Source organism: Chiloscyllium plagiosum, unplaced genomic scaffold (genome assembly GCF_037043375.1).
Source record: "Chiloscyllium plagiosum isolate Xiang-an unplaced genomic scaffold, Cpla_swu_hap1 HiC_scaffold_1, whole genome shotgun sequence".
In the NCBI taxonomy this organism is placed as follows: domain Eukaryota; kingdom Metazoa; phylum Chordata; class Chondrichthyes; order Orectolobiformes; family Hemiscylliidae; genus Chiloscyllium; species Chiloscyllium plagiosum.
Genome location: NW_028270139.1, coordinates 18145325 through 18160941, shown reverse-complemented (window position 1 = coordinate 18160941; position 15617 = coordinate 18145325).

Genomic DNA, 15617 nt, shown 5'->3' with positions numbered 1-15617 from the left:
GGTTTGACTTGAACCCCAGCCTCCGAACTCCAAAGTAGGAACACCACTACATCACCACAGGAGCCCCTGAGACTCAGCTTGGAAGTGTCATCTCACACAACCAAAATGGCAGTTTTCCCGCTGCCAGATATTCTGTGGTACTTTACACCTATTACCCACCACCACAGAATCATCTCTGCTTTCCAATTAACCAAACTGCATACCATGCCAACAAGGACAAAACAGACCATCAAGCTATTTCCACTTGGAGATACTTTCTAATCGACCTGTTTTATTATTCACCTCTGGAGCTGATGGGTTATAAGCCTAGGCCTCCTGGCCCAGAAGGAGAAACACTACCACTGCACCACAGACCTTTTCAGTATTTTAGCTCTGATCTTTTAAATTGTTTCTAATCAACATGTTTGTACATGGCATGACAATCCTCTGGGGCCAGTGGGACTTGAATTCAGACCTTTTGGCCTCGAGGTAAGGTTATTACATCTGTATCTTTCACATCCACTTGAGCAGGCCTATTTTAGAGATTTTTTTAATCAACCTGTACAGAAAGGTTATTACACACAACTGGAGCAGGTAGGATTTGAACCTAGGTTTCCTGGCTCAGAGGTAGGGACATGATCTCCGAGCTCATCACCATTCTGGCTCAGATTAGATCAGCTTGACTATTCTGCCGGTCTTGACTGGGAGCATCACTGTCACCCTTGTATTTCTCATTACCAGCAGCTATAAGAAACATTGCTGATATATCTGAATCTGCAGAACCGATAACCAATCCTCCCTTATCTAAGCAGATCAATTACCTCCTAATAATTACCACCAGCCAGAATAAGAGCTATCTGAGATATGCAGCAGTGGTCAACTTTCTTAATGTCTCCGACACAACGGATGGCACTCCTGTAGCTACCATTTTGCCAAAAGAGGGATCAGAATATTCTTTAATAGGGAGATCTTCCATTGCATCATTGTTTAACATCTATGTGATCACTGTTAAAAGGTAGGTGAAACAAGTCCTTACCAGGTTAAACAGCAACTGGCATGACATCTTCATTCAATGGCAATATTTTATTATTTGATGTGTCCGACCACATTTTCAGAGGCTTTCTGCTTGAGGGTAAGGATTGGCATTTTGTCACATGGCTGATCTCACGTGCCCTCAGTCCCACCACGTCTGAACAACTCTGGGGCTGCCAGGAACATCAAAGCGCATCATTGCCCTCACAGCAATTTCCAAACATGCTGTCTCTACCACTCAGAAGAAATCAGTGGGTGGAAACTGCACAGAAATACTATCAGCTGCAAGATTCCCATCCAGCCACCCCATCCTGACTTGGAACTATATTGCTGTTCTTTCAGGTGATTGGTAGAAAATTATGGAACTCCCTCCCTAATAGTGCTGTGGGTGTAGTTACAGCCATGGACTGCTGCAGTTTAAAAAGGCAGCTCACCACCACCCTGTCCTGGGTAAGTAGACTTAGCCAATAAATGCTGCCCTAGCCTGTGGCTCCCACATCTCAGGGGCAAATTTTTATGATGTGACACCTTTCAAGGTGCCATCCAGTTGCTCCTTCAGCTTGTCCCAGTTGAATGCCTGAGTCGTTAAGATGCATGCAGTTCTGAACCCAGAGTCTGATTGGAGGATGTTTCAGTTTCCAGTGAAGTATTGCCTCTTACCCTGAAGGCAGCTTCCCTAGTAATGACCTTACTCACCAAGAGAGACTGCAGAAAGCTCTAATCCACTTTTATTGGATGATTATGGTATCTCTAGCAGATATTTTCATCTCTGTAACGTTTGGTTTAGAACCAGTAGCTGGTGATCATGAGAGCAAAATTGTTTGAAGACTTGGTTGGGGTGACCTTCAGTTTCGGTGCCTGATCACCCAGTCACCGACTGATGCAGTGCAAAAGAGGCCTTTCAGCCCATCATGTCTGCTCCTGGTCTCGGTGTATTTGGGATTGAACGTAAAATGACACAGGAGATCCTGTGCTAATTCTGTATCAACCAACATTAACTCTGAAAGTGAATAAGCTCTTATGGAGTGTTTCTCAATGTCATCAGTTTCTCAACCAGTGGGATTGGATTAAAATTGACCCCAATTTCCAGAATTACTCCATATTTACTCTTTTTGTGATTTAAGGCACTTTAACCACCACTGAAAATGAGCACGTTCCTAATTCATACAACATTAGCAAATCTCATGTTGCCTGGAGGGAAAGTAGAGGAGATACTGCTAATAGAGTCATTATCTCCGCAGAGAGAGAGAGAGAGAGATTGCTCCACTAAAGTATGGGTAATGATATCTATGAGATGAGCTACTTTTGATAGGTGTGAATAAGTTTTGAAGGTGATATGATCAATCAAATATTTATTTTGAAAGTGGTGAAACAAGCTGAAAAGGCTTTTTAAAAAGGTCATAAATAGAGGCATTGGGATGAATTTGAATATTAAAAATAGAAGAGAGGTGATGAACCCAGCAGCCTTATCAAGGATTTGGTGGATTCAGGCAGTAAGCATTTTCGTGGCTATGTTCTCCACAATCTCTTCCCTAACCTGCTCCTTACCCCTGACCTATTTCCAAATGCCCTCTGCTTCCTTACACACACTATCGCTCCTCACTCCAGTTCCCCAAATACTCTCTGATGCTAATGGACGTTTCTCTGGATGCCTGTCTACACTCCAGATTAATTAGGCAGCCATTTTCAAGAGCTGGTATCACTCTGATAGGCCAACCTACCTCATTCTGTGCCGTGCCCCTGTGCAATTAACTCTGACCGTTTTACAAGCAGAACACCTACACAAAGGTGAAACCCATTTGAAGGATTTGGTCGAAGGCTTGCATTCTATTCCTCCAGCCGTTGCTACATTGTGACTATTTTGTTGTCAACTGAAAAAGAACAGAATTGCATTCACTGAGCAAATGTTTTGATGGCCCTGCTTTTAAGACTCTCTCTTAAAATCTGCTTTCAATGGCAACACGCCTGGTGTTTCCATTCTGCCATCGGTGGAAGCATTTAACTGTAGTAACAAAAACCAGAGACTGCTGGCTTTCTTTTAAGGATATCAATCACCTGCAGAAGTATAATATAATGTAAAATGTGGCCCAAAGGCAAAGCCTAATGATCAAATTTAAGCCAAAACACATGCAATTAAAATGTCTTTTCTGAAGGCTGTATGTTGTCATTTATAGTATGTAGTGTGACAGCACAGCATTCATAGTGAAATTAATCACAGAAATGGCCTTTGCATCAATTCACTGACTGAGAAAGCAATATCATTGTGAGCTATAAGTAAAGCATTTTCAAAGTGAAAGGAAATAAAAAATAACACTTCAGAAGTGGCACTGATAAAATGTCTAATAAGGTAGTGAATTATGGATACATTCAAGCATTACTTCATAGTTACATTGACGCCTTTATCACCATGTTATCAGGATGATGCTTCAATTCCCATTTGTTAGTATTGATCTATTTTTATATCTAGTCAAATATAAGTCATTCATTTGCACTCCACACTAAATCTGTTTGTGTGCATGTGGATAAAATTAAGGATAGGTGTGTGATTGTTATTAGTTTAGATGTTATACTTTGTGCCTGTACTACATTTTCAGTCTTACTATGAGCGTTTTGGTTCAGAGCAATCAAAACGACTGAAAGCAGGCTGGTCTGGATTAGCGGGGATAACAAAATAGGAGGTCTGAGTTACTCATTCACTTTTTGACAAAAATTTGTACATTGCCAGAGGGAAGGACTTCTCAGTCTTTTCTGGGCTGTCTGAAATGAGGAGAAGATCAGCTCAGGTAAACTTCTCATTCCAGCATGGAAGTGACCTCCTGGACGTTGACTTCGAGGTGTTCGTGGTTCAACTCGAAGGCTACACAAGAATAATCTTTCAGAAGGAGAGAGAAGAAAAATAAAGTGAAATACATATATTTTATTTCCCTTAAGGCAGATTAGATCTGGAGCATGGATTTTTCAGTTACATCGGTAACAGCTTTTGCTCATTGACAATTGTTGTCATTAATTTATAATATTTTATTATGTTGCCCACTCTGCACCAACTAGAGGTAAAGCTGCCACAGTTTTATCAGACAGAGACAACTGATGGTAGTTTATCCTGAGGATCACCACATCTCAGGCAAATGTAGAGGTTGAGAAGGAGACCTTGTGGTAACCTCAGCCCGTGTAGGAATTGAACCCACACTGTTGGTGTCACCCTGTATCACTTACCAGCCATCCAGCTAACTGCCCTTCTGCTGAAGGCAGGAAGGCATGTTTGGTGGAAATGCAGGAGGAATTTGAGTTTCAAGTGTATGAACTGATTAGATTACTTACAGTGTGGAAACAGGCCCTTCAGCCCAATAAGTCCACACTGACCCGCCGAAGCGCAACCCACCCATACCCCTACATGTACCCCTTTTTATCTTACACTACGGGCAACTTAGCATGGCCAATTCACCTAACCTGCACATCTTTGTGACTGTGGGAGGAAACCGGAGCACCCGGAGGAAACCCACGCAGACACGGGGAGAATGTGCAAACTCCACACAGTCAGTCGCCTGAGTCGGGAATTGAACCCGGGTCTCTGGCGCTGTGAGGCAGCAGTGCTAACCACTGTGCCACCGTGCCGCCCACTGAATGAGTAATAGTCTGTAATAAGGCAGAACCCAAAACAAAAAGATCAAGGTGGGGATGAAAGTGGACCGGTGGGTGCAGAGTGAAGGCAGAGCTGACAACAAACAGCCAGATTCCTTGAAAAGTGAAAACACAAGCCCCAAATGTAACTGAGGAGCACAAACTGAGATGGTGGGGTTGTGTGTGGTAGGAGTGTAAGAACAGATAGGCAACTAACAAGTTGGCACAGGAGAATTCACCAGCAAGTAGGCTAAAATCAGACACAAGAACAGCAGGGTATCACAGGAGTAGCAAGCTTGGTAAATAATATAAAAGAATACCCTTCAAATATCAATCACAATTTATATTTCTTTCACAGCTGATCCAGGCACCTCAGGAATGGACATGAAACGATGGTGTCTTGGATTAATCAAATTATCATACTATGAATTTATTATTACTGTGTAATTGCATTTGGTAATGTACCTTTTCATGAATATTTTGACTGATAAGGTCAATGGGAGCTGTAATATTCCAAATATTGCCAGTAGATGTCAGGAGTGCAACATAAATTTCGGTTTTATAAATGAATTTTAAAATATACGTGAGCAGACGTGGGATGAATATTGATAGAGTAAATATAAAGACTTCACCAATGCCTCAGTGAGTTTATTCTGTGTGAAGCTGAGTCATGAGATGAGGAAGATGTTAAGACCTTAGTTTGAGTTAGCTAATGTAAGCTAATAGGGTCATTAAAGTTGGTCCCAGTGGACCTGGTCTGGTCAAGGTGAGGAATCCTGCTCTTCAGTATTCTCCAATAACCTGTACTGGCCAGTACATATGGCTATTGGGTGAGATTTGCATTGTATGTGATTACAAAGTCTCCCTTATGATCGAATGACCTTACCACCATTGAGCATCACATCAGATAATCAATAGCTGATGTGTGTTCTGTCTCCAGCAGGATATCTTTTCTTGATATGGCAACCATTATATCATCCCTCATAGCATCCAAAACTAGGACATGGGATAACTCAGTATTCAACCAATATTCAACAAAAATTCAACCATATTTACAGTTTACAAATAGATACAAGTATTACATTCATATATTCCACATCTGGGCTAAGATTAATTTGGTTAAATAGATTAGATTAGATTAGATTACTTACAGTGTGGAAACAGGCCCTTCGGCCCAACAAGTCCACACCGACCCGCCGAAGCGCAACCCACCCATACCCCTACATTTACCCCTTACCTAACACTACGGGCAATTTAGCATGGCCAATTCACCTGACCTGCACATCTTTGGACTGTGGGAGGAAACCGGAGCACCCGGAGGAAACCCACGCAGACACAGGGAGAACGTGCAAACTCCACACAGTCAGTCGCCTGAGGCGGGAATTGAACCCGCCTCAGGTTTCATCATGCTTCAATTGACTTGAGGTAAGCTGGTGTCTGAGAGCTTTATATAGCCTCAGTTCACATGTTTTGATATGGTGATGATATCATGAGCAGGTCCCTTAAAGATATACTGCACATTCACTGTAACACACAACACAACACAACACATTACTTTTTCCAAAGATAAAATATTACCCCAGATAGATACAAAAGAGTTGTAGATAGACTTGTGGGAGCACCCAGCAGAAACAAGTAGAACATACAGTTGGAATTGAACCCAGGTCACTGACACGTGAGGCAGCAGTGCTAACCACTAAGCTCTCATGAAATAATTTATCATTGAATTAACATTTTCAGTAAATAAAATGAAGACTGGTTGTTTTGCCAATATCTAATGTTGAATTTCAACGCAATACATTTATCATTTTTGTTAGTTAAGGACAGTTTCATATTTAATAACTAAGTGTTTTGCTGTCCTTCATGCTATAATCTGGCCCTGAAATCACAAGGCTGAATCTTACCAGAAATTGGCTCAGTGTCACTTTCATTGGATTTCTTTCTTTCCCTGAGACCTAATATATAATCATCTCATACAATCATCCTAAACTCTGCTCTTTAACAATGTACCATAACCCTATGGCTCCCTTCTCCTCCAGTGTTCACCCAATTCTTCCACCCATTATAGCTGGACGGTCATCCAGCACCTGAAATTTAGCTGCTCACCTCCTACTTGCTGGCTCAGTGGTTAGCACTGCTGCCTCACAGTGCCAGGGACCCAGGTTTGATTCCAGCATCCAGCAGCGTGTGCACAATCTCCCCGTGTCTGCATGGGTTTCCTCTGGGTGCTCCAGGTTCCTTCCACATTCAGCTAACCTGCAAGATGTGCAGGTTAGCTGAATGTTACTGAGAAAACTCCTGTGACTCATCATCTGCAGGTAGTCTGAGGTGTTAGGGAGGATTCTACACGTGGATGATCAGCTGACATAACTGTTGCTGACAAGCTCCATTTTGGATTCCTGTAGGACATCCACTGATGTCTTGGTGACTGGTTGGGAGAAGATTAGATTAGATTAGATTCCCTACAGTGTGGAAACAGGCCCTTCGGCCCAACAAGTCCACACCGACCCTCTGAAGAGTAACCCACCCAGACCCATTTCTCACCGACTCATGCACCTAACACTATGGGCAATTTAGCATGGCCAATTCACCTGACCTGCACATCTTTGGACTGTGGGAGTACCCGGAAGAAACCCACGCAGACACGGGGAGAATGTGCAAACTCCAAACAGACAGTCACCAAAGGCTGAAATCGAACCTAGGACCCTGGTGTTGTGAGGCAACAGTGCTAACCACTGAGCCACTGTGCCACCCCAAGAACTCCCAAGAAAATTCCTGCTGACTTATTAATATGATTGTCATCTCATCGGAAACCTTGATTTCAAAATAGGATGGCATCTGCCTCCCGCTCAGCAAACAGAAGACAGCAATGTTGATTATGTGGGGATATCTCTACTCTGCAGCCCCTAACCATGGTGACAGAAGGTATAGCACCTCCCCCGATCTAAATTCCCAAATGGTAATTTTTAGTGATGCATCGCTGACAGAATAAATTCCACAGTTGACATAAATTATGAGAATTGCCAATGAATTTAATTGCATCATTGATATCATGAGGGTACATCACAGGTCTTATGTGGTGAATTGCCATAAACAGTAGATTCCTCAGCTGTTCAATCAAGCATATGTTCCATTGCTGTCAAATTTATAATCTCTTTTCTAATTATTCTGCAGCCTGGATTACATCCCTGCATGGCTTTGATTGCTTATATATTGCTGCTTTCATTTGCTGGTCTATTTTTTGTTGTCAACATTTGCTTTTCACAGGAGATTTGTTATCAGTCTCACTTTCCCTATCAATATTTTCCAGCAACATGGCTGCTCCCTCCTCTGAGACCTCATTGAACAGAAAATCAAGGATACAGTTGGTGAAAAAACAGAATGTTATTAAAGCCATATGAACCCTTTGGGAAGGCAGAAGAGATGAATCCAAAAACCTTACAGCAATTATAAATAGAAAAATCATGTTAGTAATCTGGTTTATATCATTTTGATACATTTGGTGATAACACTCATTACAGGGATTATGTCTCAAATTGTAAGCAGCAATGAATCAGAATCCAACAATAAAAGTCTGATATAAATACGGATGTTTTCATTAAACTTTAACAAGCACTGTTTTATGAAGCGATGGTGATTTCCTCCTTTAAGATTGTCTTATAGATTAGATTCTCTACAGTGTGGAAACAATCCCTTCGGCCCAACAAGTCCACACCGCCCCTCTGAAGAGAAACCCACTCCCCTACCCTATGTTTACCCCTGACTAATGCACCTAACACTGTGGGCAATTTAGCACGGCCAATTCACCTGATCTGCACAACTTTGGATTGTGGAAGGAAACCGGAGTTAACCCACGCAGACACAGGAAGAATGTGCAAACTCCACAGAGACAGGCGGGAATCAAACCCAGGACCCTGGTGCTGTTAGGCAGCAGTGCTAACCACTGGGCCACCGTGCTGTCCCCATATTCAGTTTCTTGACCAAATTTTTGGTTACATAGCCTGCTATCTCTTTCGTGTCTTTTCATCATTTTGTGTTAATATCTATACCTCAGTTTTCGATGGTTCTGTACCCTAAATTCAGGCAGTAAGTGAATGAGTGGCCTCCGGGCTGTCTAAGAAAGCCAGCTATAGAGTGTAGGAGTCCCCTGAGTTAATTGTGCTTACTACTCGCTGTTCCATTTTAGACACTGGTGAGGGTGAAGGTTCCCCAAGAGACAGCAGCTAGAACTAAACTGGTGGCACAACAGGGAGCTCACCTGTAAAACGGGGAGGAAGAAGAGCAATAGTGATAGGGGATTCCATATTCAGGGCATCGAGCTGGTGATTCTGTTGACATGACTCCAACTCAATACCCTGCCTCCTTGGTGCCAGGATAGAGGATGTTTTGGAATGGCTGCAGGGCAGTGTTATATGTGTAAGGGTGAATGACTAGAGGTCACAGTACACGTTAATACCAATGATGCACATAGCAACTTATAGGGTGGCACGGTGGCTCAGTGGTTAGCACTCCTGCCTCACGGTCCCAGGTTCAATTCCCACCTCAGGCGACTGACTGTGTGGAGTTTGCACGTTCTCCCTGTGTCTGCGTGGGTTTCCTCCGGGTGCTCCAGTTCCCTCCCATAGATGTGCCGGTTAAGTGAATTGGCCATGTTAAATTGTCCATAAATTCCTGAAGAAGGGCTTATGCCCGAAACGTCGATTCTCCTGTTCCTTTGATGCTGCCTGACCTGCTGCGCTTTTCCAGCAACACATTTTTAAGCTCTGATCTCCAGCATCTGCAGTCCTCAGTTTCTCTGAGTAAATTGTCCATAGTGCTAGATGCATTAGTCAGAGGGAAATGGGTCTGGGTGGGTTACTCTTTGGAGGGTCGGGTTGGGCTGAAGGGCCTGTTTCCACACTGTAGGGAAGCTAATCTAATCTAATCTAATACGTAGATACAAAAGATGTGAGCAGCATTCTTCATGAGTATTTTCTGTCTCCCTTCACAAAGAAAGGGATGGCATAGACATCCTAATCAAAGAAGAGAAGGGTAAATTATGCATAAAGTACTGGAAGCACTGACCTTCTTGAAGGTGGATAAATCACCAGTGCTGAATGAGTTGAATCCTAGGCCATTAAAGGAAGGCAGGGAGAAAGTAGCAGATGCTTTGAGGACAACTTTCTAATCCTCTCTCGATACAAGATGAGCTACCAGTAATATACAAGCACTTCAAGAGAGTCAGTTGCAGAGATGAGTGTAGTGGCTACCACTTTGGAGAAAGAGCATGTTAAAATAAGGCTGAGTCAGCATGGCTTCATCTAGGGGAGGTCATGTCTGACATATCTGTCAGAATTCTTTGAGGAGGTAACAAGCAGGTTAGACAAAGGAGAGCCAGTAGAAGTAATTTGTTTTGATTTCTAGAAGGTCTTTGACAAGGTGCCACACAGGTAGCTGCTGCCTCACAGCGCCAGAGACCCGGGTTCAATTCCCGCCTAAGGCGACTGACTGTGTGGAGTTTGCACATTCTCCCCGTGTCTGCGTGGGTTTCCTCCGGGTGCTCCGGTTTCCCCCCACATTCCAAAGATGTGCAGGCCAGGTGAATTGGCCATGCTAAATTGCCCGTAGTGTTAGGTAAGGGGTATGGGTGGGTTGCGCTTCGGCGGGGCAGTGTGGACTTGTTGGGCCGAAGGGCCTGTTTCCACACTGTAAGTAATCTAATCTAATCTAATCTAAATAAGCTAATAGCCATGATGATAGGGACAAGGTACTGGCATGGGTGGAAGATTGGCTGGCTGGCAGAAAACAGAGACTGGGAATGAAGGGGTCTTTTTCAGGTGGCACCAAGTGACTACTGGAGTTCACAGGGGTCATTGTTTTGTTGCATAATTATTCATGTTATACATGAACAATCTGGAGGAAGAGCTGAGGGCATTGTTGCTAAGTTTGCAGATGGTAGGTGGAGAGACAGGTAGGTTGAGAGACAGGTCGTGTTGAAGAGGTGGTGAAGCTGCAGATGGACTTAGAGAGGCTAGGAGAGTGGGGAAAGAAGTGGCAGATGGAGTACAATATGGGAAAGTGTGAGATTATGCACTTTGATAGGAGGAATAGAGGCATAGACTACTTTCTAAATGTAGCACAAAATGTTTTTAGGAATTTAGGTTCAGTATTCTCTTGCAGATTCAGTTGCCAGTTAGGAAGATGAAAGCAATTTTAGCATTTATTTCGAGAGAATACAAGAGAAGGGATCTACTGCTGAGACTCTATGAGGCTCTGGTCGGATCACATTTGGAATATTGTGAGTAGTTTTGGGTTCTGCATATAAAGATGAATATGCTGGCCATGGAGGGTTCTACAGGAGGTTTATAAGAATGATCCTAGGTATGAAGAGCTTGTCATATGAGGATCAGTTGAGGACTCTGGATCTGCACTCAATGGAGTTTAGAAGGATGATGGAGGATCTCACAGAGTAGATGTGGAGATGTTTCTACTAGTAGGAGAGACTAGTACGCAAGGACATAGCCTCAAAGTGAAGAGACAACCCTTTAGAACTGAGATGATAAGGAATTTCTTCATCCAGAGGATAGTGAATCTGTGGAATTCATTGCCACAGAGGGCTGTGGAGGTCATGTCATTAAATGTCTTTAAGACAAATAGATAGATTGTTGATTAGCAAGGGGATCGAAGGTTATAGGGAGAAGGCAGGAGAATGAGTTTGAGAAACATTTCAGCCATTATCAAATGGTGGACCAGACTCGATGGGGCGAGTGGCCTCATTCTGCTTCTATATTTTTTGGTCTGTGAGAAAATTGAAGATCTGTGAACATTGCACAATTGCTTAAAAAGGTATGAGAGAGATCGGCCAGATAAGGATAGGCTGCTGAGTTTCCCCTCTGCAGTGGGAAAATTACAAAAAGTAATATTACAAAAGTAAATTACAAAAAGTAAAAAGAGATATGATCACTTATCACTTGGAAAAGCACAGATTGATCAGGGATAGACAACATGGTTGTGTAAAGGAAATACTATATCTTACGAACCTAATTGAATTCTTTTGAGGAAATAACAAAGGGGATTAATAAGGCTAGTATAGGGGATACAGTTTATGTGGATTTTATTAAGCATTTGACAAGGTTGTCAAATGGTTGATTGGTAGGCCGATCAGAAAAATTAAAGGCCATTTGATACAGGGGTCTGTGATAAGTTGCATCCAAAATTAGTTCAGTGACAGGAAACAAATGGTAATCATCTAAGGATGACTTTGTGAACAGAAAACTAGTGGAGTTCTGCAAGGCTCAGTGTTAGGCCCCTTACTGTTTGTGATTTATACCAATTGTTAAGATTTAAATGTGGGAATAAGATGAAGAAATTTGCAGACCACAATAAAAAAAGGCCACCTAGTTAATAGTGAAGAGGATAGATGTTAAGTGCAGATGATATTAAGGGTTTAGTTGAGTTGACAGGGAACTGACAAATGAAATTAATTTGAAATAGATTTGATGTCATCCATTTTGCAAACAAAGCAAGAAAATACTAATAAATGAGAGGATTGTAGGGGTAGAGGAAGTGACAGATCTTGGAGTTCGTGCCAATAGATTCTGAAGGTGGCAGCACAGGTATCTAAGGTGGTAAAGAAAACACTGGGGTGATTTCCTTCACTGGGTGAGCTATTGAATACAAGTGCAGGAATACAATGCTCAAATAATGTAAGACATTGATTAGACCACTGCTTGAGTTATGTATACAATTCTAGTTACATATTACAGGAAGGACATTATTTTGCTCTTGAGAGAGTTCACAGGTGATTTACACGAATGTTGTCTGAGCTTGAAAATGAGGAAAGATAGGATCAGTTGGGATTTATATGCCGAGGACAGAGGAAGATGAGGGATGACTTAATCAAGGTGGACAAAATAAGGAGGGGACAGGATGGATCTGTTTCCCCAAATGAAGAAACGAACGTCCAGGGAAACAGTGGCTCACAGCACCAGGCACCCAGGTTCAATTCTAGCCTTGAGTGACTGTGTGGAGTTTGCGTGTTCTCCCTGTGTCTGTGTGGGTTTCCTCCGGGTGTTCCGATTTCCAAAGATGTGTAGCTTAGGTGGATTGGCCATGCTAAATTTCCTGTAGTGTCCAGGGATGTGCAAGCTGGGTGACTTAGCCATGGGAAATGTGGGGTTATGGGTCTAGGTTTTGATACTCTTCAGAGGATTGATGCAGACTCAATGCGTCAAATGGCCTCTTTCTGCGCTGTAGGGATCCTATTCTCTGATCTGAGTGAAGAAACTCCTCTTCAATCCTGTCTTAAAAGACTTGTTCCTTATCCTGAGACTATGTTCCTTGGTTTTAAAATCACAAGCCAGGAGAAACACCCACATTGATGCTCGCATGTCAACAAGAATGTTATAAACTTCAGTGACATCACCTCTCATTCTTTGAACTGTGTAAGCTGACTGTTGAAGGTGGGAGTTTAATGGTTAAGTATCAGGTGAAATAGATACTTCATGGTACAGACATTGAATCAGGCTGAAAAATAGAGAAGGACTGTCGAAGCTTTTTGACTTGCTCTCATCGAGCGAACTGTCAAATTCCAAAGGAAGTAAAAATTTATATTGCATAAGAAAATGGTGCTAATGTTTTGGTGAGCCAACTCTGATAGGTTGAGCTGTTACCATGCAGAATACACAAGGGAATTTTTTTCTCCCATAGTTCTACCTAATTCAAAAATAGTGCCCTGTTTGGACATGTTACTTTTCCTACAAAGGACAAGTGCTTCCCAATCACCACTTTGAAGATCCAAGTGAGGTACCTGACTATTTATCTATCCTCCCTCAGCCACTCAAATAGCCCCAATCTAAACTGACCCACATTGGCCCAATTCATCTGTCCCCCATTCACCTTACTTTACCACCACACCCCCTAACCCACTGAGCTGAGTACACCCCATTCAGCCAATTAGCCCTAGATCCAATCATTAGCCCCAGGTTCACTGACCTGAGCTGCAGACCCTTGACCCAACTGCCCCACCACCGTGGTCTAATTGACCCAACTTGATTAATAGCCCCACTATACATCTCCCCATGCACTTATCTACCTACCTACTCTCACACGGACTAATTTACCCACCTCACCCACTCACCTATCTACACAACTAACCACCCCAACCACTCTACTGCCCATCAACACACCGACCCTCCTCACTCAAATACCCATTCTTACTTACTTACCCATCTATCTCTATCACGCTGTCACTCACCAAATTACCTGGCCATTCACACACTCCCTTATTCACTCACCCACTCATTGACATTCAATGGCTGTCATATTGTAACTTTTAGAGTTACAATATGACAGCCAGTGCTGTAAGAAGGACTTGTTTGATCTGTTCCCCTGACTCTACTCTACTGTGACAGTGTTCCTCAGGGAAGGCTGTACTGAAAGCCTGAATCAAAAACTCCTGGAAGAAATGTGCTGCTATGTCTCTTTGCGAGAATGTTTGTGCACAGCTACAGTCTGCTCTTCATTGCTGCTGCTGGGAAGTCTCAGGACAATGTTGTAAGTTTTTGGGACAGGCTAAAGTGTCCTTTTTCTCAGTGAGATAGTTGAGAGATCCATGAGTGGGTCTGTACTGTCTATAAGATCCCTACACTCACTGGTTATTCCTCCTGCTCCTTATACCTCTTGACAGTAATAGATGGCTTGTGGTAAGCTTAAAGACCCAGACTTGCAATATTAATAAATGGGTGAGTGGATGAATGGGGAAGTAGGTGAATGGGCTGAGAGTGGTTCTAATTAACTTTATCAGTAATCCATAAACAGGCCCCAACCAATTGCTCACAGTGCAAGCTGATGCCAGAATAAGTCACTTCAAAACTCTCCTGCAGGATAATATCTACTCTGATCAGATCATTGCCCACTGTGTTTTGTGCATGCTCATGATTGGACATAAAACAATAACTTCGCAACACAGAGAACATGAAGAAAGTGAGGACTGCAGATGCTGGAGATCAGAGTCGAGAGTGTGGTGCTGGAAAAGCATAGCAGGTCAGGCTGCATCCGAGGAGCAGGAGAATCAATGTTTCAAGCATAAGCCCTTCATCATTTGCCCAAACGTTGACTCCTGCTCCTCAGATGCTGCCTGACCTGCTGTGCTTTTCCAGCACCACACTCTTTGATTCTGAAAAATGCCCGGTCTCCCTCCGATTTCCCTGGAAAGGTAAGGTCTCAGGTATTTAAGCAACACATGAACTTAGCCATTTCAGACTGCTGCAGTGATACACTAACATAGTGCCACCTTCAGCCAATCAAAAAATTCTGTGTATTTCAGTATTAGACCAGGATACATTAATGATTCGTTTGAATATTCATTCCATATTCGGAGTTTTCTACTTCTATTATTAAGATTGGAGGAGGAAGTGACTAATCTGATCTTGTTGTTCAAGTGTTTCCAGTGTGACAAACGTTTGTTATATTTGTCTAGTTTTAATTTAATGGTGATCCTTATAATGTAGCTGATAAGATAAGGCCTGAAGTCTTGCTGCACTATTGCCAACCTGGTTCAGTGTTGACCCTGCCTTAAATGCTAGAGCTAGGTTACTTCTGTGGTCTCCCAGGAAGCTGGGAGTATCTTGCTCTTCCTTGCATTGCAGTACTGGGTCAGTGTGGTAATAGTGCTGTGGGAGGTTTCTTGATGGTGTTCATTTTCAGAAGAGTTCATTTTTGGCAATTTTTGCTGGAAAAGCTTTAGTAATGATAATCACCTCATGTGCCTGCGTCTTAGTCCACTGGAAGTTTTAACTGTAAACTAAAGTGATAGAGGTCCAGCAGAACTGAAGTCTGCAACAAATTCCCTGTCTTGCCTGACTTTTATCAATGCTCCCAGTCATGCAGTTTATAGTTACAGTTCATTTTGGCTAGAGCAGTACATGGAAATAACTCAGAGACAGCAGGCAGTGGAAGCTGTTCAGAGAGGGAAGCTGCACAGGATGTTTATTTAGAACATTATGCAC